The sequence below is a fragment of the Halichoerus grypus genome, chromosome 2 (assembly GCF_964656455.1).
Source record: "Halichoerus grypus chromosome 2, mHalGry1.hap1.1, whole genome shotgun sequence".
NCBI classification, from domain to species: Eukaryota; Metazoa; Chordata; class Mammalia; order Carnivora; family Phocidae; genus Halichoerus; species Halichoerus grypus.
In genome coordinates, this window is record NC_135713.1 from 179,910,616 (window position 1) to 179,935,084 (window position 24,469).

The following is a 24,469-nucleotide window of genomic DNA, read 5'->3' on the forward strand; positions in this document are numbered from 1 at the left end:
CCAGTTCTGCTCGACTCCACAATATCTGCTTATTCCACTCCTCCAAGAACTGGACTTGTGGAGGAAGCAGGAAATTCTTTGTTTTTCTAGTTTTGAGTAACGTTTCCTCTTTTACTCTCCTTGGATGTTCCTTCCTGGTGACCAGTGAGAACAAATTCCATATGCAGCTACGGAGATGCAAATGTGAAGGAGTGGAAGCCTAGAACCTGTTTAATTTACAGTTCAGCAAACACACGTAACTCCCTTGCATAAACCCTCCAGGAGTGTTAATGGAATCAAACCTCCTGTTATGTTAGTGCTGTAATTCCAGAATGTACCTCAGTGATTTAACAAAGAACACAGATACCGAATATTACTCTCAATCTATTGCCGGTGCCATACAAAATTTTATTGTTGTTTAGAGGACATTGGCTCTGTAGCAAAACATTCTACCTAGTTTCAGAAATAACTGCAATCAGAATGGCAAAATAAGTAAAATTTTATGAATTACTTAGATTTTTTTTTTTTTTTTTTTTTGCACAGCCAACTAAAACATTTAGAAATTTTGGAAAAAAGAGGTGCCCCTCCTGATTGCAGATATATTTTCATTAATGGGAGCTGTATCTGTAATACAAGGTGTTTTAGTACCATTGGCTAAAAGGACCCGGCAATGGGAAGGAGGTAAGGATTTGGCCCAAACCTGCAGCTCAGAGCTGGTGGTACATGACATGACACCTGCAGAACTTTCCACACATTCAGGCCCTTCTCCAGACTCACGGATTCAAAATGTTGAGAAGTGGAATCACAGGCATGTGTATTTTTAAAAAGGTGATTTTGATGTGTGTTGCTGGTTAAGAAGCTCTGGGCTGGAGCATGGCTTCCCTGGGCCAGCACCCTGAGTAGCAATGATGCAAAAATGGTGGTTTCCACTACCCAAACTTCCTCTTCCCTCCTGTAAAATCAATCAATCAATCAATCAAAGAATTGTTCAGCGAAATAAACATGGGCAGATATTCAAAGATGGCAGATATGAATCATCTCATTCTCAGAGAAATGCACCTTTTTTTCTGCTGTGAATACCTGACGTTTCCTAGCCACTTGTATGCTGGGGTTTCATAGCCACTTATATGCTGGGAAAGAGTTTTTGAGAACAATACACTTTTTACTAGCAAAGCCCAACAAAGAAACTAGAACACTTTCTTTTCATCCAATCATATGATGAGTAGACAGAAACGACTTAGAAATCATGGAATCCAACAGTTTCATTTGACATGTGAAGAAACAGCCCCAAGCGGGGAAGTGACTTCTTTCATGTCATACAGCTTTTCCCTACAGCACAAACCATGCATCTCAGGGACCTACCTAGGAATGCAAACCAAGCTGTCCATTCTTTTTTGGAAACTTGCCTTACTGACATTAGAAAGAACACAAACAGCTGCTCAACCATGTCTAGAAAGGAGATTCTACTCTCTGATAAAGCACCAACGCTTTAACCAAGAAGTGTTAAGGGAGAAAAGAAAAGTCAGCCTGAAACAGTTTCCTTAGAAAAGTTACCCATCTCCCCAAAGAGTAAAACAACCAAAGCTACCTTAACATTTGCTTTCCTGTCATCAATGTGAATTGTTCTTTGAGGACAGATATTTAAAGGCAGACTTAGCCAGAACTTCATTGTGTGCTGTTCTCTGGATATATACTTGCTCTTCCAAACTCAGCCTCTCTCCTTTCCTCAGCCCCCACACACAAACACACACACACACACACACACCCTAAACAGAAACCTTAGAGATGGGAACTAGAATAAGGGAGAGGATCTGATTTTAAATAATCCATATAATATCATTAATTGTGCCCCTCACCCCATTCATATCATGAAGTCCTAGTCCCCAGTACCTCAGAATGTGACTATATTTGAAAAGAGGATCTTTAAAGAGGTAACTTAGTTAAAATAGGGTTATTAGGGTGAGTCCTAATCCAATATGGATGGTGTCCCTATAAGAAAAGGAAATTAGGACACAGATGCACACAAAGGGAAGCCCACGCGAAAACAGCGGGAGAAGGTGACAAGTCAAGGATAAAGGTCTCAGAGGAAACCAACCTTGCCAACACTGTGATCTCAGACTTCTAGCCTCCAGAACTGTGAACAAATAAATTTCTTTTCTTTCAGATACCCAGTCTTACCACCCAGTGGTATTTTGTTATGGCAGTCCTAGAAAATGAATACTCTGAATCACTGTATTCATCTGCCATGGAGATTAGATTTAATCCCATTCCTTAACAAGTTCATGCTCATAACGGAATGCCAGTGTCATCATTTTGACCCTTGGGTTAAAATGAGGACCTGGGCTTGGTATCAGTTACGGTGCTGGCAAACAAGAGAAAACCGAACTCCAGTAACTGAAATAACAGACAGGATGTATTTGTCTCAAACAAGTGAAATGTTCAGAGGTAGCTCGGGCTGCAGGAACAGCTGGATCAGGGTGTGGCCTCTTCTGCCCCTCCTTGTTTATCAGGCCTGTGGTTGGGTTGGCTCCCCTCAAGGTGGAAAGATGACGTCAGTAGGTATACACACTTCTTCACCCCCATCCAAGAAGGAAGAATGGCATCCCATAACCACTGAAACACGTCCAGGCTTCCTCTGATTGAACCAGTCATTGTTACACTAGTATCAACAACAAACGTTCACTGAGCACTAAATACGTGCCAGACACTCTTCTAACTGAATTTGCTTTTGGTGAATTAACTCCAGTAATCCTCATAAAAAGAGCAAAGGTAATACCCTGATTTGTTAATTCAATTGAGGTCAACCCCTGCAGCTGAGGAGAGGTAAGCCCCCTGCTCCTAAAGTACACGGTTATTACACAACGTGCCGAATGCATATTAAGGAAGCCCCACAGGATGAAGAAAGCCACATCTCTGGAAAATTATAACTGCACCATGCTTCACTTATCCTTCATGACCTAGCTTAATACAGGCAAAAAGCAAGATCCTCTCTGCTTTCATTGTCCATATGACCTAAATTACCCTTTTCCTCCATGTTCTTCTGAAGGTCACAGGATTGTTGTCTCCTTGCAGGTACAGATGCAACAGAGACCAAGTTCAGAAGCACGCGGGTTTCTGGAGATTTGTTCCCAAACACATCACCAGCAGTGGCCTCCTGGGTCGAATCTGGGCGTCTCTGAATCTGCTGCTCTTGTGACATTTGTGTGGAAGCCTCTTGGCTTGTTCTGACTTGTGTGGAGCTACCTTCTCTGTTACTCTTGATTCACAGTAAGAAAGGAGCAATCAGAGACAGGCATTTGGTGCTGCTTTAGTTTGTCTCCCTCCTATCCTTCCAACCCCAACCTTGTACCTGCTGGGTGGTTCCCTGTAAAGGATTAAATGCACTGGTCTGATAGTTTCCATTTTTTAAAACTTGAATTCAATTTGAATTTTATCATGGGTCACAAAACCCAGAAATGCATGTTTTCTGATTTATGGCATTCTACTAAATCAGGTGTTAATCTCATCAGGCTTCACTGATTTGAAATAAATAATGGGCCACTTAATTGCCCGAATGCTAAAATATTTCAATGCTACCTTGGCACAACTTAGTGCAACTTTTTGGGAACATAATTTGATGACGCTTTATCAAAAGTTACCAAATATTTGTATCTTTTATATAGTCATCCCACTCCTGGGACTTACTTAAAAGTGGACGGGTAAAAGCATTGTGCGCAACTATGTTCATTAAAGACTGGCCTAGAATAACATAAATGGAAACAGTACACATTCTAACCACATGCACGGCTAAGACAATTATAGTAAAGGGCTCCTTGAGGGAAATATTATGTAACTATTAGTAGTTTCCTTTGTTTGGAACCCTTTTCCACCCCCTCTGCCTTACTTTCCTGCCAGCTAACTCCCACCTAGCCTTCAAGACTCAGGGTACCCACCCCATACTTGGGGCCCCTCCTCCTCCGTGCTTATGTAACACCTGGGCACACCTCTGTGAAAGGATTTCTAGCCCAGCCCATTGATTGTGCTTGTCAGTCTCCCCCACTGATTGCAACTCATTGAGGCGGAGTCTGTCCTTTGTGCAACAAGTTAAAAACCAGAAGGGGCGGGGGCAAGAAATAATATTATTTCTAATACAGAAAACTCAGGCTTCAGCGGATTTCAGTCTGCCTTCCTACCGACCCCACCCCTGCCCCTAAACATCCAGCCCCAACAGCACCACGGTCACCTCTTCAGTCTCTTGTGGAAGGTGAGAAATCTGCTTAAAAGCCCTCTAGGGGGAGTGTCTTTTGGGGAGCAGTGGGCAGGAGTTGCGAAATGGGGGGCCTATGGAATATTCCTGCAAAACGCCAGGAACCGCTAACATTCTTTCACATTTCCTTCCACGAAGTTTGTTTCTATGAATGTCTGAGTTACCTTATATACAAATGGGGACTGCAAACGGTCGGGGTGATTCGGTTTACACAGAAACGGGCCGCGCGTTCCCTCCTTTCAGGCAGCACTGCTTCAAGAGCAGGAAAGGGGGCTCGGCCCAGTGCCGGTGTCAGGGACTTGAGGTCGCTTTCCTCTCCCATCTTCTCCAGCCGGACTCCGGAGGCTCCGCGCCGCGCTCCCTTTTGCCCGCCCGACTTCTGAGCGGAGCGCTCCGGAGGGAGGAGAACCGGCGAATCCTCGCGGGCTCCGGGCGCTCGCGGACCCGGGCCCGCCCCCACCCGCGCCCGGCCCCGTCACGTTGGCTGCAGAGCGCATCCCGGCTGCGCCCCGGCGGGGAGGCGCCGGGGGTAGCTAAGGGGAGCAGGTCACGTGAGAGGAGGAGTCTGACCTACTTTCCCTCGCGGCAGGCGCATGCGTACCTGCAGGGTGCACGCCTGCCGGGAGGCTCACGTGGAATCGCACGTGCCGGGTGCTCCCCGCCCAGGGCCCGGGGCGGGGCGCGCGCAGGGCGGGGCCGCGTGGGGAGGCGGGGTGGGGCTGCGCGACCCACCCGCCTGCCGGGCGGGCGCCGGGGTCGAGCGTGCGCCGGGGTCGAGCGTGCGGATCCCGCAGCCCTCGCCCTTATACTCGCAGCGTTGGAGCGCTGTTTCGGCGCCCCGGGGGGCTTCCCGCGAATTCATCGAATTCAGTATTACTGAACGCAAAAATTAAAAGAGTTCCTGCACATAAGCCCTTTGAATCAGCAATTCCACGACTGGGAATTTGTCCTACAGATGGGCTCCCACTTCTGTGAAATGTCGCTCCAGAAGGATAATCGTTACATCACTGTTTGATATCACACGCGATGGGAAACAGTCTGTCCAACAATAAAACTGGTCAAATTCATGGGAACATAAATTATGATTGGGCATATTTGGAATTCTCTGCAGCTGTTAAAAAGAAATGGACAGCTCAATAGACATTGATATGGAGAGACCTCTAAGATCCATTCGGTGATCCAAGAAAATTTAAATGGAGCAGAACAGCGTGTATGGGATGCTGACATCTGTATGAACAAATACACATATATGTTTGTAAATGTATAGAATAGCTCTGGAAATATGCATAAGAAAAGGAAGGTATGTTGGATGACTGAGGAGTCGGGGGGAGGAAAGAGATTGTACACTTACACACTTTTGGAACCTTTACATTTTGTACCCTGTATGCTTAATTTATTTTTAAATACAAATTTTAAAAACGAAGAGTTATTTAGCACTGACTCTGTGCTGGGCATCAGGTTTGATGTAAATCATTTCCTTCTAGAAAGTTTGTCACATATAGTATCTGCAGCATTTCCTATTCTGTTCAGCTTGTATCTTAATGTTTCAGGCTTTCTGATCAACTCTGATAAGAGATTTTTTTAACTTCCAAGATGAACAACCCAACAAGTCCTCTATGTGGTTAAGATACTCTCCAAGTTCTATCTCTTCAAGGAAGACATCTTAATTAAGGGACTCTCAGCAACAAACATTTGTACAATAAAGCCTACACAACATTATTGCATTGGTAATTACCCTTAGCTCTCCCAATTACTCTGTTTGTATTGCAACTATTACTGTCATTGTAGTTATTATGTATGTATCAGTTATAATATATTTGATTGCAAGTAACAGAAAATCGAACTAAGTGGCTTGAACAGAAAGTTCCTTTAATTGAAGTCCAGGGTAGGGTGGACTTCAGGAACAGTTTGATTCAGCAGCTAAACAATGTCATGAGGACTTGGTTTATCTCCATTCCTCTGCCATGCCTTTCTTTCGTGGTGTCAACTTCATCTAAAGCTTTGGGAAGGTCTCACTTGGTGAAAATGCTTCTTTCCTAGAGGCAGTAGCAAACATCTCATAATTCATTGGCCTGAGTTGGATCAAGTACTCATACCCGAACCAGTAAGTTGGGGAGAACTAGAAAAAACAAACAAACTGGGTTTGGATGTTGAGGAAGCGATGATGATGCCCCTCACATCACTTCTACTATCACTGCTATCACTATTACAGTTGACCCTTGAGCAACACAGGGGTTGGGGACACTGGCTCTCCGTACAGTCCAAGATCCACGTATGACTCTTAACTACTAATAGCCTACTGTTTACCAGAAGTCTTACCAATAATACAGTTGATTAACACAAACTTTGTATGCTATATGTATTATATACTCTATTCTTACAATAAAGTAAACTAGAGAAAAGAAAATGTTAAGAAAGTCATACGGAAGAATACATTTACAGTACTGTACTGAATTTACCAGAAAAAAAAAAATTCAAGTATAAATGAACCTACACAGTTCAAACCTGTGTTGTTCAAGGGTCAACTGTATTTCCCCCCTTCCCAGGTATGGATTGGGTGATAGTTCTTGGCTTGCCCCATATTATGCAGTAAGTGCATGTGCATTTTCCCTATATACCTTCCCAGTGAGGGAGTAAAAGCATCAATGAATTAGGGAAAAGCATCAATTGAATCTATCTCCACTACTAGGAAAACAACTTGAGTTATGGTGAGTGATAAAATTATGTCACTTTGGCAGGATCATATAAAGGAAGTATACAACCACCACACTTATGTGCTATTTCTTTATCCACCCCTCCAGTAAGTATCAGACGCCTACTGTATACATATGGACACACATGGCCTCTTGGAGAAAAACAGAAGACATTCACCACCAAGACCCTGGCCCCAGAAGGAATACAGTCAAGTCAGGCAGATAAGATAGACGCTTGGAAAATGTTAAAATAATGATATGAGACAGCATGCAATTAAGTGCCTACGTAGACGATAATGCAGTGTGGCAGGTATTCACAGCAGAGGGAGACCACATAGGCAGAGATTGGTGGAACAAGATAGCAAATAGAAGAGGGCCTTGACAGAATGCTCAGATTAGGTAAGATAAACAGGGGAGAAGAGAAGGGCTGTAGAGATGGTCAGACACTATCTGAGCTAAGGCGTGGAAGTCAAAACGAATCTAGTATTCTCAAGATCAGAGACCAGGGGGCGCCTGGGTGGCTCAGTCGTTGGGCGTCTGCCTTCGGCTCAGGTCATGATCCCAGGGTCCTGGGATTGAGCCCCGCGCATCGCATCGAGTTCCCCGCTCAGCAGGAAGCCTGCTTCTCCCTCTCCCATTCCCCCTGCTTGTGTTCCCTCTCTCGCTGTGTCTCTCTCTGTCAAATAAATAAATAAAATCTTAAAAAAAAAAAAAAAAAAAAGATCAGAGACCAGACTTACTGGCACGGGGTTTTTGTGTTGAAGAGGAGTGAGAGATGATGTTGGAAATGTAAGGAACCCTGTGCCCCAGGTTTGTATCCCTTGTGCATAGAGAGGCAGAGTAATTATTTAAACTGCACTGACTCTTGCTCCCACCTGCTCATCCTTTCCAAAGCTCATCCAGTTATATGAGAGAGTACTCAAGGGTCTTCCGCATGCGATCACACATCAGTCAGCCAATTACAGCCACCCTATGGCATCTGCCAGGTTCCCCCTGTCCTGCTCTGGTCCCCCTCCTATCATCCTTTCCCAGGAAAGAGGGATGAAAGGTGGCTCACCACCACTTGACTGGTTATATGGGGAAGGGAGAGAGGAGTCAAGAGCGATTCCAAAAGTACACACCGTGTCTATTGCACTCTATGTCCGCGGGGTACACATCACACACAGAGCATGCCCGTCACTGGCATGTTTGTACCGTAAGGGGAAGGATCTCCTCCAGCACACTGGGTGTTCAGATACTCCACAACTGTCAACTCAAGATCAAGGCGTACTCCCCAGGGCAGAATCTGGACTAGCATGAGGCAAATGAAGCCTCAGTTGCAAAATTTGAGGGGGCACCTACTCTTGGATCTCACAAGAGCAACTCTACGGGAATGGCATGCCATTGTCTTTGTTTTGTGGTCTGGAGAGGCCAAAACTAGAAACCTCAAAGTGTCCATCTGAGACTTTTAGACACATAGCATTTTAAGGAAGGTTTAACAGTTGTTAGTGACAGATGTTGATTTTGAATGACACCCATATATTTGTCTGTTTTTTTCTCTATTTCTTTCTTGTGAAAGTCTTTTTTTTTCTCATTCTTTTTTCCTAAAGCCCAAATCACTACAGACTTTGAATTACAAGCTAGATGTGCGAATTTATATGGAAATATAAGTCGTATGTTCATCTGATAATTGAACATACATGCATGAAGAGCCTGCAGGGATAGAGAAGGGATGCATTAGTTGGGACTATGAAGAAAATAAACAAAAATCAGTGGAAGGCTTGCTTTCCAGGAAATCTCAGCCTATTAGGGGAGAGGGTCTATAAGGACAAGACAAGCTTGTCAACAAATAACGGTAGTAAACAAGTATAAAAGTTTATTAGGATTGGGAGAACTTAAGAGTGAATAGGGGACAAATGCTGCACATCTCTGGTGAGCTTGGTCTAAAAAGACAGCATTTAGAGGCGCCTGGGTGGCTCAGTCGGTTAAGCATCTGCCTTCGGCTCAGGTCATGATCCCAGGATCCTGGGATCGAGTCCCACATCGGGCTCCCTGCTCAGCAGAGAATCTGCTACTCCCTTGGCCTGCTGCTCCCCCTGCTTGTGCTCGCTCTCTCTCTGACAAATAAACAAATAAAATCTTAAAAAAAGAGAGAGAAAGTGAATGGCCATCTCTACCATAGTGGGCAGTGTGTGGGAGATAAGAAGAAGTCAAGAAAGGGCGTCAGGTAGGATGTGATATCTGACACAGGTCTTCAGAGGTCAGACCCCTAATAAGCCAAGCATTGTGTTAAGCAGTTGGGGTAGGGAATGGAGAGTTATTAAATCTCAGATATTAAAAAAAAAAACTTACAGTCCTCTTGGGGACAGGCCCGAAGACAGAAAATTGCAAAAGTCCTGAGAAGTGATCAACAAGGATTTCTGCCCAGTGTGTTGAAGGGACAGGAGAAAGGGCCAGGTGCCTGATGTGTGGGGACTGGGAGACAAGTTGGGGTGTGACAAAGCTACCCATTCTCCTGGTATAGACAGCTTAAAGATTACTGAGCAGGCTTGAGCATATTTGCACAAGGAACCGAGTTTTCAAGGGCTGGAAACTCCTGTTTTCTTTCCCTTTCGATGTTCAACACTGCAAATTCTGATGCCTGAGATAGTGCTGACTGATACTAGGGGATACAAAAGGACAGCAAAATGTCACAGTGATGGAGAGGTGGTGTGGTTGGTGATAGGGTCCTGAGGGTCAAATTGAGGATGACGCATGTGTTCAAGGCTCAGCCATCTTATCACCAAGGGAATATTGACTTAGAAGAATAAAGAAGTATTTCTTGCTCATACTACATATCCGTTGCAGGTTGGCATGGACTCTGCTCCATCTTGTCATTGTTCTTTGGGGACTGAGATAGAAAGAACAGCCATTATGTGAAAAATTGCTCGTCTTGGCATAGGGAAAACAGAACTCTGCTGGCTCCTGCATCAGCAATGTTCCAACAAATATTCCAGCAGCGAGGAGCTGGCCATTGCTTCCAGTCCCAGCCCATTGGCCAGAATTAGTCACGTGGTCCCACCCAACCACAAATAGTTGAGCGAGCGCAATTCCAGCTGGTGCCAGGAAGGTAAGGGAGTTGGAATATTTGCAAATAACTACTATGCGTGTGGCACCCTTTTCCTTGAGCTGGCTTGCCAAATTCAGGCTCCAACGGGCAAACTGGAAATACTAGGAATGATATTGATGGTAAGAATAATAATAAATAATATTTCTCGAGTGCTTGGTACTCTATTAGAATCGAGGTAGACACTAGTCTAAGCACTTTCCCTGTAATAATTTAATTCTCCCAACAAGCTAGAATCACAGGAAAGGTAATCCTAGGGCAGGGAAGAATAACCTCTCAGCAGCAAGTGTAACCTTAGAGTCATATAGATTTTTTATTATTAACAGTAAAATGAATCTATTTTATAAACCAGGTCTATGAAGTGGGACATATTGATTTCATATATTTCATCTATCATCTATCTATCTCTCTATTTTCACTTTGTAAAGGATGGATTCAGTGTGTAACAAAACCAGGGAAGTGTAAATTCAAGAGCATGAATAAATGAACTAGGCACTATTTCTTGAACCCCATTGTCCACAGTAATAATAGTTACTTTATCAGTTCATGCACAACATTTTATTACAGGCTATCCTTATCCCCAGCAACCACAGGCTCCTGGAGGGAAACAGTGATTAGAATGCTTTCCTCCATATTGGCTCAGGGAGCATCCCTAGAGGGGCCAAGTCAAGAGTGCTTACTGTGAGATACTGTTTGCAGAATTCTAACCCAAGAGACACCTGGAAAAGGTGTGTGTGTGTGTGTGTGTGTGTGTGTGTGTGTGTGTGTGAGAGAGAGAGAGAGACAGAGGGAGAGAGACAGAGGGAGATCAGGCATGCTTCTGTATCTCTAAGTGTGTTTTCTTTTTATGTCTGCATAGTTTGAATGTTGGTGTTCCCCCAAATTCATAGGTTGAAATCCTATCCTCCCCAAAATTGTATTAAGAAGTGGACCTTTGAAAGGTGCTTTGGTCATGAGAATGGAGTCCTCAGGAATGGGATTAGTGCCTTTTAAGAGAGGCTCCAGAGAGATCCCTAGCCCCTTTTACTGTGTGAGGACACAGCGAGAAGGCACCTGCTCTGAACAGGAAGGGGATCCTCACCAGAAGGCCACCATGCTGTCACCTTGATCTTGGACTTGCCAGCCTCTAGCACTGTAAGCAATAAATTTCTGTTGTTTATAAGCCACCCCGTCTGTGCTGTTTTTCTAGAGCAGACTAAGACAATGCCTAACTATTTATAAGCAGCTTATTGAGAGTCTCCCCTTTTTATTTTCTCTATTTTCACAGCCCCCAAAGGAAATTACTTACCAAATATTTCCGAGCAATTGCTGCTGATTTGGGGAAAATGTTTTATGAATTGCATGCAAAAATGGTAAAATAATAATAGCTAACATCTGAGAGCTTATTATATGCCAGGCACCATGCTAACTACTCTATGTGCAATCTTTTTTTAAAATTGAGATGTTTATTTATTTTTCCCTTAAAAATTTTTAATTTAAGTTCTAGTTAGTTAACATAAAGTGTAATATTAGTTTCAGGAGTAGAATACAGTGGTTTATCACTGATATACAACACCCAGTGCTTATCATAACAAGTGCCCTCCTTAATGCCCATCACCCATCTAGCCCATCCCCCACCCACCGCCCTCCATCTACCCTTAGTTTGTTCTCTATTATTAAGAGTCTCTATGGTTTGTTTCCCTCTCTCTTTTTCTCCCCCTCCCATATCTTCCTCTGTGTTGTTTCTTAAATTCCACATATGAGTGAAATCATATGGTATTTGCCTTTCTCTGACTTACTTCGCTTAGCATGATACACTCTAGCTCCATCCATGTTGTTGCAAATGGCAAGATTTCATTCTTTTTTTAATGGCTGAGTAATATTGTATATATATACTACAACCTCTTTATCCATTCATCAGTTGATGAACATTCAGGCTCTTTCCACAGTTTGACTATTGTTGATAAAGCTGCTATAAACATTGGGGTGCATGTACCCCTTCAAATCTGTACTTTTGTATCCTTTGGGTAAGTATCTAGTAGTGCAATTGCTGGATCATAGGTTAGTTCTATTTTTAACCTTTTGAGGACCCTCCATACAGTTTTCCAGAGTGGCTGCACCGGTTTGCATTCCCATCAACAGTGCAAGAGGGTTCCCCTTTCTCCACATCCTCACCAACACCTGTTGTTTCTTGTGCTGTTAATTTTAGCCACTCTGACAAGTGTGAGGTGGTATCTCAGGTTTTGACTTGTTCTACGTGCATCCTTACTCATCCTCCAAAGAACCCTATGAGGTGAGTAATGCTATCCACTCACGTTGACAAAGGAGGAACTGAGGAACAGAGAAGTTACAGTACTGGTTGCCAGAACCAGGGTCTTACTGACTGCAGAGCCCACACTTAGGAACTCTCTACCAGCCTGCCTTCGCAAGCCTTCCTTTTGTCCACCTGAGTCTGGCACTGTGTTCTAACCCTGACCTACCTTTACAGCTTATTGTCCTCTACTTAGACTTCCTGCTGCTGGCTCTTCTGCTGTTTTCCAAACACCTCCAGGTTGATTCTCCTGACTTTTCACTCATGGCTCATTCTGTCCTCTCTGCCTGGTTGGGATACAGAGATGAATAAGATACTATCCCTGCTCCTGAGTATCTTGCAGCATGGTGACAAGGTAGGCATATAAAGAAATCGTTTAGATGCAAAGCGGGGTAGAACCTGATGCTTTATCAGAGGAGGCACAGAAGGGGACTCGTACTTACTGAGAGTCATCGGATGTGATGGAGAAACAATAGCTTTGATCCAGCCGCAGCGCTAGGTAGTGAAAATGGAGGGATTAATAAAACAGGGTCCTGCCCTTAAGCAGCCCCACAACCAGTAAGGCCTGGGATGTTGGTATGTAGTCTGTCTGTGCACACGGGGGATCACGTCCCTGGGTGAACCTCAGGTTCTTCTCCTCCACCCCCCTTTGCTGCCCTCAGCTCCCCTCCATGTTGGGCTATCACCGTATCCACATTATGGGATCAGAAACTCAGATTAGGAGGACTCCTCAGTGACTGTCTCTCTTCAGTGGTTTTCAGATTGTCCTGCACGGCCCTTTGAGGTTCCCAGGGGCTCCAACAGAGGCAGGTGGAGGTGAGTCAGTGGGACAAAGAGAAATCCACAGGAAAGATTAAGCCACATCCCTTTTAATTTCAATGAGGACAGCTCTGTTTTTATTTATTTGTGTTCATTTTCACATAAGATCTCACTTAAAGGGTTAGGAAGCTGGAAGAGGTTTGGGGGGCATTGATTTTATTTCTACACAGAAGAAATCGGGAAGAAAGGGGCTCTTCAACAGATCAGAGTCAGAGAAAGCTAAGACGAGAGCCTGGGCTTTCAACTTTGGGACCACGGCACTTCCCACTGGGCCACACTGCCTCACTGTGCAGAGGGGTACGTCTGCAGGGGGCCCCCAGCTTCTCCCTAAAGTATTGGAGACAGGTCCTATGAGGGGTTCACTTTGGGGATGGAATGGAGAAGTGTGGAAGAGCTTTGTTTGTGGCTACTGCTTAGAACCTCTCCCTGCCTGCAGGTCAAGGTGGTGTTAAGTTCTCATGTAGAACACGAGAGTGTGCTAGAAAAGAATCCAGAAATGGGAAGGTGGCAGGAATTAGTGTGTTTTGAAAGAGAGATTGCTTAAGAAGTGTCCCAGGAAAAACTGAAGTAAGCAGCTTTTCCCTGGGCACCAGGAACTCAGGTAGCTTGTAGGATAATAATGCATCCTTCGTTTGTTTGCCGACTGCCCGTGGGGGAAATAAAAGTAAATCAGCCATTGGCCATGCCATAAAGAAGCCTACAGGCCAGGGGGGAAGTTAAGGCATTTGCATTTCTCAGTATAACAGGAGGCGGAAGGAAACAATGCCATAAGAGATAGTAGAATGGGTGCCCTGTGGGCTAGACATTTGTGAAGGGGAAATCACTGGCACTTCCTGGTGCAGGGCTGCTTTGAGCTGGCCCTTGAAGCCAAGTAAGCCATCACGAGATGGGAAAGAGTACTCCATCCAGAGGACACAGCAGGAGACAAGGCACAGAGGCAGGTCCTCACTACGTCCGTATGGGGAGTGGGGATACTTTAGTCTGTCTTGCTTATACACTCTGAAAGGTGGTTTTGGAACTCTTTCCCATTCTTTCCAGAACTTGAGGGGATGTCCTCAGGTGGCCCTATTTCCTGGAATGCTAAGTGGGCCATAGCTGACATAGTAGCTTTTGGAGGATTTCGATTTTGGTGCATTATGAGAGGAAGCTGGGATGGAGGAGAGACAGCCAATTCCAGGTGATAGAACAGCTCATCTTGTCCATTCCTTCTCAGAGGGAGAAGGTGAGAGCTGATGATCCGTGGGGCCCAGCAATGAGTCTGGAAAGGTGGCAGGCAAACGGAATTGCCTAAGAACTCTGTCCCCACGTCTAACTTCAGCAAGCAGCTTGGAAACCACCCTGGAATCACCAGGAGTTACTAGCCTTCTTCAGCCAGTTTGAGAACAGTGTTTATGGTTCCTTTGGCACTTCGCCAGGCCAGCCACCTGACAGAACTCACATAGGGGAGAGGGGAGAAGGAATAGGGGAGAGAGGATGAAGCAAGGCAAATGGAGGGCTCCTTCCTCTACCCTAGAGAGAGGGTAGAAACGTGTCAAAGGTGGGGAGTGTGTGACCAGGTGGACAAGGGTCTTCATCCAGAGAGCCTCAAGCTAGAGACACAGCTAAGTGGACATCTTTTGGGGCCAATTGTGATAATTTATGGTTTCCTTTTAAAAAACATCTAAATTAGCATGGAGTTATACATAATATTTTTTTAACGTTCAAAACCAAAAATCCCCTCTCTGTACTTTTAAAAAGTTCTCACATGCATTCTTCAATGAACCTGCTACAGAGTAATATTCATTCTCATGATCAAAACACCTTAATAGGGGCGCCTGGGTGGCTGAGTTGGTTAAGCGACTGCCTTCAGCTCAGGTCGTGATCCTGGAGTCCCGAGATCGAGTCCGACATCGGGCTTCCTGCTCTGCAGGGAGTCTGCTTCTCCCTCTGACCCTCCCCTCTCTCATGCTCTCTCTCTCTCATTCTCTCTCTCTCTCAAATAAATAAATAAAAATCTTTAAAAAAAAAACCTTAATATAAAGTACAAAAAGGTAGCAGTAAAGTATGAATCAATGTCATAAACACACACACACACATATAGACACACACACAGAAGATGAAAGAATGGAAAAAAAAAGAATGAAGATACATATACCTTTATGCTTACCTGTCTTCTCCAAATTTTCTGCATTGAGCATATCTCTGTATTCAGCTAAGTTTTACTTTTGTAAAACCAAGGAAATTCCTTCCCTTCTTCTTCCCTGGGAATAAAGGGGAAACATTCATTCATAGGATATGGTTTCAAGTCTGTCCACCTTTATTTCTCAAGATACACCAGCCTGTTCAATACATAGAAGCAGGTCCTATCTCAAGATGTGGTGTGACTATCACAGAGCAGGCAGAGAACATCAACAACCTCTCTAACTTCTGGCACCATGAATATGGCATGATGACTCAAGTTTACGTTGGTGTTTTGTTAACCTGTCTCATGGTGAGACCATTTGTGTTATACTTCTAGCAAACCAAGGGCCCACATTTTCCTCATGTGTACCAAGATTGGTGAATGCTTCAAGCATTCTGTCCTTAAGCTACCTGTGGTCAGAGAAGGTGCTCGTATGGGTCCTGGAGACTGGGCTCAAAGGTGCTAGAGTATAAACCAGATGGGGTCAAAGCAGGGGAAATGGGATTATAGTAGCAGAGGGGAGCTCATGGTCATAGCCAAAGGGCAAGCGTTCGGCCAATGTCAAGAAATGGAGCAAGGCATCAGGAGCTTTGGTAACAGACTGGGTCAAAAAATGAATTAGCTTTGACCTTGGGAAATAGGACTCTAGACTTGTGCTCTTGGAAGATGTCAGGGACTGAGTTTTCCAGGATATTCACTGTGCAGCTTGGGAATGGTTTGGTCGATTTAAAGGAATTTAGTTGGATGGAATATGTGATTAATATGCTGAACCCAAGTTCAGCGTGCCTTGATACTTATCTCTACTAAATTCAGTCTTGCTGAATTTGGTCCATTTTTACAGCTCAATAAGAAATTTGTGGGACCTGATTCTGTCACCCATGTGTTAGTTCTTATTTCTAGCTCTGTCTGTGATCCACAGATTTGATCATTGTGTATTCCAGGTATTCACACCAAATCCATTGAAATCCATCACCAAAGACCCCTGCTGCATCCTCTGGGGATTGCCATTCAGTCATAGGCCAACTTCCCACCACTTCCCTTCTTGTCTCTGAGGATAACGTGAGAGACCCCATGAAATCCTTTATTGTAGAACATTTCCCCAGATCCATCAGTTTAATGACCCTAACCAAAAAAGACATGACATGAATTTGACAAGACTTGTTCTAGTGAGCAGATTATATCTTGTCTTAGCATTTTCCCCTCCAGGTTAAGTAAGCCCAGGGGTTCTAATCTTTTCCTGATACCAGAAAGGAGAATAATGAATTGCAATAAATAGAGTGACAATAAGCTAGATTCATCTCCAGTTGGGTGATATACAAATTTCCATTCCCAGATATATTCATTCCCATATATTTTTATTGTTGTCTAGAGTCACTTTGCCTGAAGATTCCAGCTGTCTGGATATCCAGGCACATACCCACAAAATAACCTTATCATGGTACCAGATCTGGTCTGGGGCCCAGTAATTAGCTTTGTTGGTCTAGACTCTTTGATCAGTCCTCAAGAATTAAACAGATCCAGGAAACCCTACCCATGACAAACATACATTCATTCAACTAATTCATTTATTCATTTGGAAAAAAAAAAGCTTCCTTTGTATCTACTTGGTGATTGGCACACTGGTTCTGAACACTGGGATACAGCAGCAAAGAAGATAAAGTCTCTGTCCTCATAGTGTTACCTCAGTGGGAAGAGGCAGATAATAAATAAGTAGGCAAATAAATAAAAAATGGAATTTTAAATAGCTGTAAATATCATGAAAAAAATAATGCATGGGGGATAAAGAATGATGACCCTGTGGCTGATGGACAACTGATCATATTAATATATTCATGTGTAATATGGATTTCCTTTCTTGTGGCCAGTGCTTGTGTCCTCACTCCTGGGCTTTAGTTTTTACTTACAGAGGGCAGGAAAGCTAATTGGAATGCATGGTAATTTGGAAATCAAGGAAAGCTAGAAGGATGGTAGGAAAGCCAAAAGGATGGTAGCTTGTCCTGTTGTGTTGAAACCTCTAGTAGACCCAGTGGAATGGTAGGAAATGAAATATGGAAGAAAGAACACTACATAACTGTGGTTCAGCAAGAAAAAAAAAATGTAAACCTAAGCTCAAATGACATGTTACAGACATGATCTGATGTAGCCTCTCTCTTTACTTCACCTCCTAATCCCAAGCTAAAAGTGATGAAGACAATGAGTGTGCAGTTCTGGGCTCTTCTGACTTGACAACTCCCTCACTCTGTTTTTATTGGAATGTCACTTGAAAAGAAAAGGAAGGCATTGGAGACCTGTTCACTCATGCCAACATGTATTTATCATCTCCTTTATAGCCTGCGTTGTGCTTTTTGGCTAATATAGCAAGTAAAAAGCAAAGAAACTTCAGCTGAGTCTGATTTATCAATTTCCATCTTGAAGCCTTCACCAGCCTCAAAGAAGTCTGGGTTAGCTAAGAATAAAAAATAATAAGCTACAATTTTTAAGCATTTTCTCTGTGCTGGTGTTATCCTACATGGTGTACATGGACACATCTCTTTAAATTCAACAAGACAATCAGTGGTGTACTAGTTAAGATGGCTAACCGCTGTATCAAATATGTCTCCAAAGGAATAATGATTTACCCAATAGAATTTAATTTTTTATCATACATATAATCTAAGGTGGTTCCAGGTAGGTAAAGGACCTCTGCTCCACACAGTCACTCAGGTATCCAGGATGTTAGAGGCTCTACCACATCTAACCAGTGGGAAAGTAAAGAGGATGGAAGTTTGAATATAGGAAGTTTTTAATGGGTCAGGCCTGGAGGAATTGCAGATTCTTTCTGCTCATATACTACTGGCTAGAAGTTAGTCAATGGCCACCCCTCAAAGTTTAGGAGAGGTTGGGAAATGTAGTCTCACCATATTCCCAGGAAGAAAGAACAACAAGGAACTGTTAATATTATCTTGATTTTACATATGAAGAAACCAAGGCTCAGAAAATTTAAGTATCTTGTTCCAGACAGTAATTAAGTAAGTAAATAAGCAAGTAGGTAGGTAAGCTAGGGTCCCGGTGTTCCAACCAGGTTAATCCAACTCTAGAGACATTCTTAACAAATGCACTGTGTGGTTCCTTGAAGGATATGCAGACTGTGGTTAATCTTCCAGATGTACAGCCTCTCTCCCCTGGGTAGGACTGAGCACACAATGCCAGGTTTTGCCTCTCTGATCCCCATTTATCTACACTTTTTTGACTGACCGACCCCCTTCTATCGCCACAGCCTTCCTTTGCATGGATTAATATCTATTAGTCTGGGATCAACTTAGCTTTTCCCTTTGTCCAGGAAAATTTTCCGTATCATATTTCTGCATTGATTTTGCTGACAAACTCAGAATTCTCAGGTGTATTTCATTATTTCTTCCACTCAGATGATTCTGCCTTTAGTCAATAAAGTCACTGCAGAGAATTAGGCTATTTCTAGGCATCATTTTTACACCCAGGCATTCGAGACCGTCATGCCAGCTTTCTCTTTTGTTGTCACTACCATAGGATGTCCTATTTGCAGCTGTTACTCCTCTGAGGTTCCTGAATAACCTGGTTCTGCTTGACTATCTTTAGTCAGCTTTACTGACCTCATGAGCACCCTCTCATCACAGGGGTGAGCTAGTCAATGACAGTGCAGAGGATCAAAATTTCACAAAGGTTTATGATGATTTAGGCCCTGCCCCACCTGTATTGCAACATCTTTCTCAATTCCTTCCCAGTTCTGAGTGTTTTCAAGATAGGAGGAATAAGCCTGACTTTTGACACCAGTTCAGAGGTGCTTGTCATTAGGAGACCAGATGTCCTAGCCTCCCCATCTCAGGGAATGATGCTCAAAAGCACAAGTGTCTTGGGACACCTGAGTGGCACAGTTGGTTAAGCTTACGACTATTTAGGCTCAGGTTGTGATCTCGGGGTCATGAGATCAAGTCCCGTGTCAGGCTCCATGCTCAGCAGGGAGTCTGCTTGAGATTCTCTCTCCTTCCCCCCTTTGCCCCTCCCATTTGTGCTCTCTCTCTCTCAAATAAATAAATCTTAAAAAAAAAAAACAAAAAAACAGAACCACAAATGTCTTTAACCATGAGAAGAATATGTAACTACAAGGTAAAATTACAGTTCTATCTATATTTTGATCAGAAAATCCTTTGAGAAGAAAGAGAATGCTGGTTGTTCCTGCAATGCAGCATTTTAGGGAAGGTTAAAGCATTATCCTGAAGAGAAAGTGTAAAGAAATTAACTGGATACCTTTTCCCTTTAAGCTGGAGACCCATTATAGTTTACCCCAATTCTGTTTAAGTACTCCCATTTTCAAAGCTCTGTAAATAGTAAATACATTGTGTAGGATGGGAAGTATAAAAGTGATCTTGTCACTCTTTTCTAAAATTGTGAATAGGTTCCTTACTATTCAGCTAGGGGGAAAAGTATGCAAAACATACCAAATGCACCCTCTATTTATTATTTTGACCATGAACTTCACTGTGCATTGCCTATAAAGTTTTATTTTTTTTTTTTTTTTTTTTTTTTGAGTGCCCCTGGCTCACGAATGCTATTTCTGCTGTGTGCACAATGAACATTTACTAATGAGTGCTGGGGTGATTCACTGGTTTTACTGCCACTATTTCTAAAGTTTTATAATATGAATATTCAACTCTGTAGGTTGACTGTAATATAATCAATATGACTGACCAATTTGGGCTGACAAAATTCCATTTTCATAATGACCCCTACCCCTCTTGGGAAAAAGTGGTGAGAAATGGAATAGACAAGTAGGTTTGTGTGACATGGAGATTAAAACATTTGAGAAAGGTAAGTAGGGGGAAAATGTCTGGGTGAAAAGGAAGTTCATCCCCAGGTGGAAAGACAGGAAGGTTCTGAGATGCTGGGTAGCCACTGGTGGGAATGAATGCTTTTGAGCGTGAGCCTCAAGGTGCCACCCCAGATGTTTCTCTGCATCTGAGGAGATTATCAGAAGTTTATTGGAAAAGGAAGATAATTAGAACATTGGATTATGTGCTCCACGAAGTCAGTGACCATCATTGTCTTATTCTCCACTGTGCCCCCAGATTCAAGTCCAATGCCAGGCATGTGGGTAGCTGCTAATCAAATATTTGTTGAATACATGTTGAGTGAATGAATGAATGAAAATGACAAGAGCCAGGCTACTCTTTGGGGTTGCTTGTAAAGAAGTTATAATATTGCTGGGGAGAGAACCTTCCCCTCTGTCCTTGGCAGTGGGAAGGCCAACCTAGGGTAATGACAGCCCTGAGGTTAAGAATGCAGTAGAGGTGGCCAAGAAGAGATCTGATGGTCGAGGCCACCACATGGCAGACTAAGGTCACAGCATGACAGAATGACGGGCCAGCAGCAAGAAGCAAATGAGTGAACCCTATCCCTCCCCGGACCTTCCAGGGGAAGGCAGGAGACCAGAGAATTTAGGGACCAATGATTCTACTGGGGACACGATATCAAACCACTGTGGATGATTGCTTGTACCCACAGCAATGACTATACTTCTCTCCCCTTATCTTCTCCCTGGTTTCTGCTTTGCTCCCTCAATGCTAATGTGAAAAATGAAAGTAAGTTTATATATTTTTTTAAAAAATATTTCTCTCTCAAACTTAAGCCTAATTCTGCTTTGTGGAATAAGAACCTTAAATAAATCTAGTTTCTTTCCTACACATTAGTCCTTCAAACAGAGAATGTATGACAGGAAAAAAAAAATTCCACTTTCCTTTTATGTCAGAAAGATCCAGAGATTATTTCTCCCTACTTATATTGTGGTTGTGGGAGAATTTCAAGTTATACCTTCTAGTCTCTCTTCACCTTCTTGAGGCTCAGAGGAGAATTTAATTAAGACACCTCAAATTGAATAGTGAACAGAGATGGGAACTTGTTCTCCCCAGTTCACTTTTCTGACAATCGCAAAGTCATTTCAGGTTGGAGGCATAGTAATCTGGCTTTTGTTGTTGTTGTTGTTGTTGTTGTTACAAGGCTAAAATGTGTTCACTGTCCACTATGTAGGGCCCATGAGGATAGAATTTCTTTCTTTGTCATTCATTACACATTGTCAAATTTATAAAATTAAAACTATGTGGAAACAAATAACTTTCTGAATGCTTAAGTCTGGTTCTGATCCCATCAATAGTTCCCTCTGGGTAAGACTGCCTTTATTTGCACCCTTTATTCCTGGGGGTACTTGTGATGTAGGAGAGCAAAGATCTAGAAGAAATCTCCCCCAGCTGACCTCCATCAGTTCAGCTCACTTAGAAATGCACTTGTTGGTAATTAAGGGACATGTATATGTCTGCTGCAGAGTCTCCCCACCTTTCGGCTCAGGAAACTGTAGAGTGGCTGGCTTCCTTCTTGTTGGCTCTGAGCAGAGAGGAAGTGGGTGTACATGTGGTGACTTTTGTTAGATAACTGGAGGTTGGAAACACATCCATTACAGATTAAAACTTAGAAATATTAAATAAGGTTTGGTTCCCTCCTTCCCACCAGGATCCTATCTACATTGACTTTGTATCAGGTGCTTCAGAGAACACTGTTGGAAGGGAGACTTAGAAAGAATAGAGGCAAATTCTTTCTTTCCTTGCTTAAAAAAAAAAAGTTCCAAATAGACTCTTGAAACTCAGAGCAGAGGCACTATTCTTAAAATCTAAGGCCTTTTATTTTTGCAGGGGAGGCATAAGATGAGGTGGTGTTTCATTTTGTTTTGTTTTTAAAGGCTAAAACTCTGAAGGAAGCCAGATAAAGAGTTAATTCCCTCTAAAACTTTCTTTCTTTTTTTTTTTTTTTTTAAAGATTTTATCCATTTATTTGACAGAGACACAGCTTGAGAGGGAACACAAGCAGGGGGAGTGGAAGAGGGAGAAGCAGGCCCCCCGCCGAGCAGGGAGCCCAATGCGGGGCTCAATCCCAGGACCCTGCTTTGCTCCCTCATGACCTGAGCTGAAGGCAGTCGTTTAACCATCTGAGCCACCCAGGCGCCCCCCCTCTATAACTTTCTATAGAAAAAGGTGATGGCCTGGGTGAAGAGGAGCTTCAGGTAAGGATAAAGGAGCCTAGCTGCCAGTTGGTCCCAGAGATGGGTCTGGCCCTTTCCCTCTGCCCCTGAATCAGCCTGGAACAGACCCATGATAGCAGAACAGAGCCCAGAAAGAGCAGGGAACATTCGGGAAGAGGAGATCTGTATTTTGCTCCCTAGATAAAGTCTGAGTGGGGAGCAGTGCTTCAGAGAAATCTTTTATACCCACTTTGGAAAGTAGTTTACAGCATAAATGGGGATGGGGCGGGTGTCAGGGGAGAGGGCTGGAGATAGCATGCCCCACCCCCCACCCCCAACAGGCACTCAGGACACCTGAGAGGCACAGGAGAGTAGCCCAAAGTTCCACATGCCCCTTAGAGGGACACAGCGTGGCTGACAGAGGATGGCTTACAGGACGAGCCTGGCCATGAGAGTGAGGAGGATGACCTCTGTGCATCTGTCCTCTGGAGACAAGGCTCAGTGAACCATATACACTGGTGGGTACAGAAGAGACCCAGGGTAGTGACCAGAGTGTATACAAGGTGCATTCACCCCAACAAATTCCATCAGATATGGGAGGCAAGCTGTAGACCAGACATTGCATCCCACTGAAGTTCCCCTCAAAGTTAGATGCCACGTTGGTGGTGGGATGAGCAGAACAGGGATTAAATCTTAGCCTAAAGTGCCTGGAAAGAAAATTACTTAACTAATTGACTGATTTATCTGATTTAATAGCTTATGTGTTCTATATCAGACAGAATGAAGGCTCTGGCTAGGTATTAAACAAGTCAGAGAAAAATTTTACAATGTTATATTCTTTGTGTCCATTGAGTTTTATGGCCTGATGATTAATACTCACTATTTAAATGAGGGCTCTTGGGGGGCAAAAGGCCTGCTCAGAAACTGATTACTCTTAATCTCCTTTATAGGTTTTTTAATAGGGGCATGATTTGCACTTTCCTAATTTGCTTGACCCCCTTCATGATTTTTTCTTTTTTTCTTGTTTACAGTAACTCTCATGTTGAACAACAGCATTTGAATGATGTAACAGAAAACAACCTGATTCTGTTCTAAGGACTGCTCCTGAAAACCCATTTGAAGGGTGAATTATTTCCTAGTCTCGTGGATGCAATCTGAGATGGGACCTATGACATTTCAGGCTTCTCTGTGATAATTAAAAAGTCTTTGGTCACTTTAGTCCTCAGAACAAGCGAATATTCAAAAACCAATTTGATGTAATTAAAAATTTGAAAAAAATCAAGTTAGATCCTTATTTTACAGTTACCAGCAGATGAATTTTTATATAGATAAAATATTTTTTAAAAATTTAAACACCAGAATAAAGCATTGGCAGATAGTAAACTAATTTGGGATAGATGAGGACTGCAAGCATAAAAGCCAACAGGAGAGGTCACTGAAAAAGATGGTTATATCTGGCTACCGAAAAATGTAAGTCCTTTGTCACCAACACCAAAAACAAAATGTAAAGGTGTCTGACAAACTGGAAAACCCCTTTACAAACAGAATGAAGGATGAATAGCCCTAAATTAAAAAAGGAAACAATATTAGTTATACAAACACTAACACTGGTATAAAAGTGTGCAAAGGACACACATAAATTGGCATGATTGAAAGGAATGATGCTCAAGGCTGATGAGGGTGGGGTGAAATCTTGGCTCATGTCCCCTCTCATGGGAGTCACACAGTAACAAATATCGTGGGGGAGACATTTCACAAGAAGTATCCCACGAGCTTTAAAATGAGCACTTCTTTGACTACGAAAATTCCATTTCTAAGAATCTAAAGAGATTAGGATTCCAAATTTATATTTAAACATCGTTACTGCTCATACATGACTTAGGATGGTGACCCACTTGAAATGGTACCTATCAGCAGTGATAAGGTCTCTTCAATGAATGATGATGTATGTCTAATCTATGATGGGTAGTATGTAGCCATGTTAAAAAATCCTCTTTTAAAATAGCATTCCGTGGCAGGAGCAATAATGATGATATAAGATTAAGTGGAAAAGAGCAGGATACAAATTACTGCACGATGTGTGATACCAATTTTACTACATATATGTGTGTTTATGGGTTTGTGTGTATCTTCATAGAAAGATTCTAGAAGAAAACACATGGAATGTACACAACA

General features: G+C 43.0%; 2 long non-coding RNA genes across 3 annotated transcripts; one reads left to right on the forward strand and one right to left on the reverse strand.

Annotated features, from left to right (window-relative positions):
* Positions 1 to 2,214: 2,214 nt before the first annotated feature.
* On the reverse strand, positions 2,215 to 4,827 carry LOC118534585 (uncharacterized). The gene is made up of 2 exons (XR_004916775.2): positions 4,390 to 4,827; positions 2,215 to 3,235 (listed from the first exon to the last, which is right to left on the reverse strand). It is a non-coding gene; the product is annotated as an uncharacterized LOC118534585 (long non-coding RNA).
* Positions 3,975 to 23,512, forward strand: LOC118534586 (uncharacterized). Of its 2 annotated transcripts, XR_013444784.1 has the most exons (3): positions 3,975 to 4,222; positions 22,093 to 22,336; positions 23,326 to 23,512. It is a non-coding gene; the product is annotated as an uncharacterized LOC118534586 (long non-coding RNA). The 2 variants fall into 2 exon arrangements; XR_004916776.2 differs by lacking the exon at positions 22,093 to 22,336.
* Positions 23,513 to 24,469: the final 957 nt, after the last annotated feature.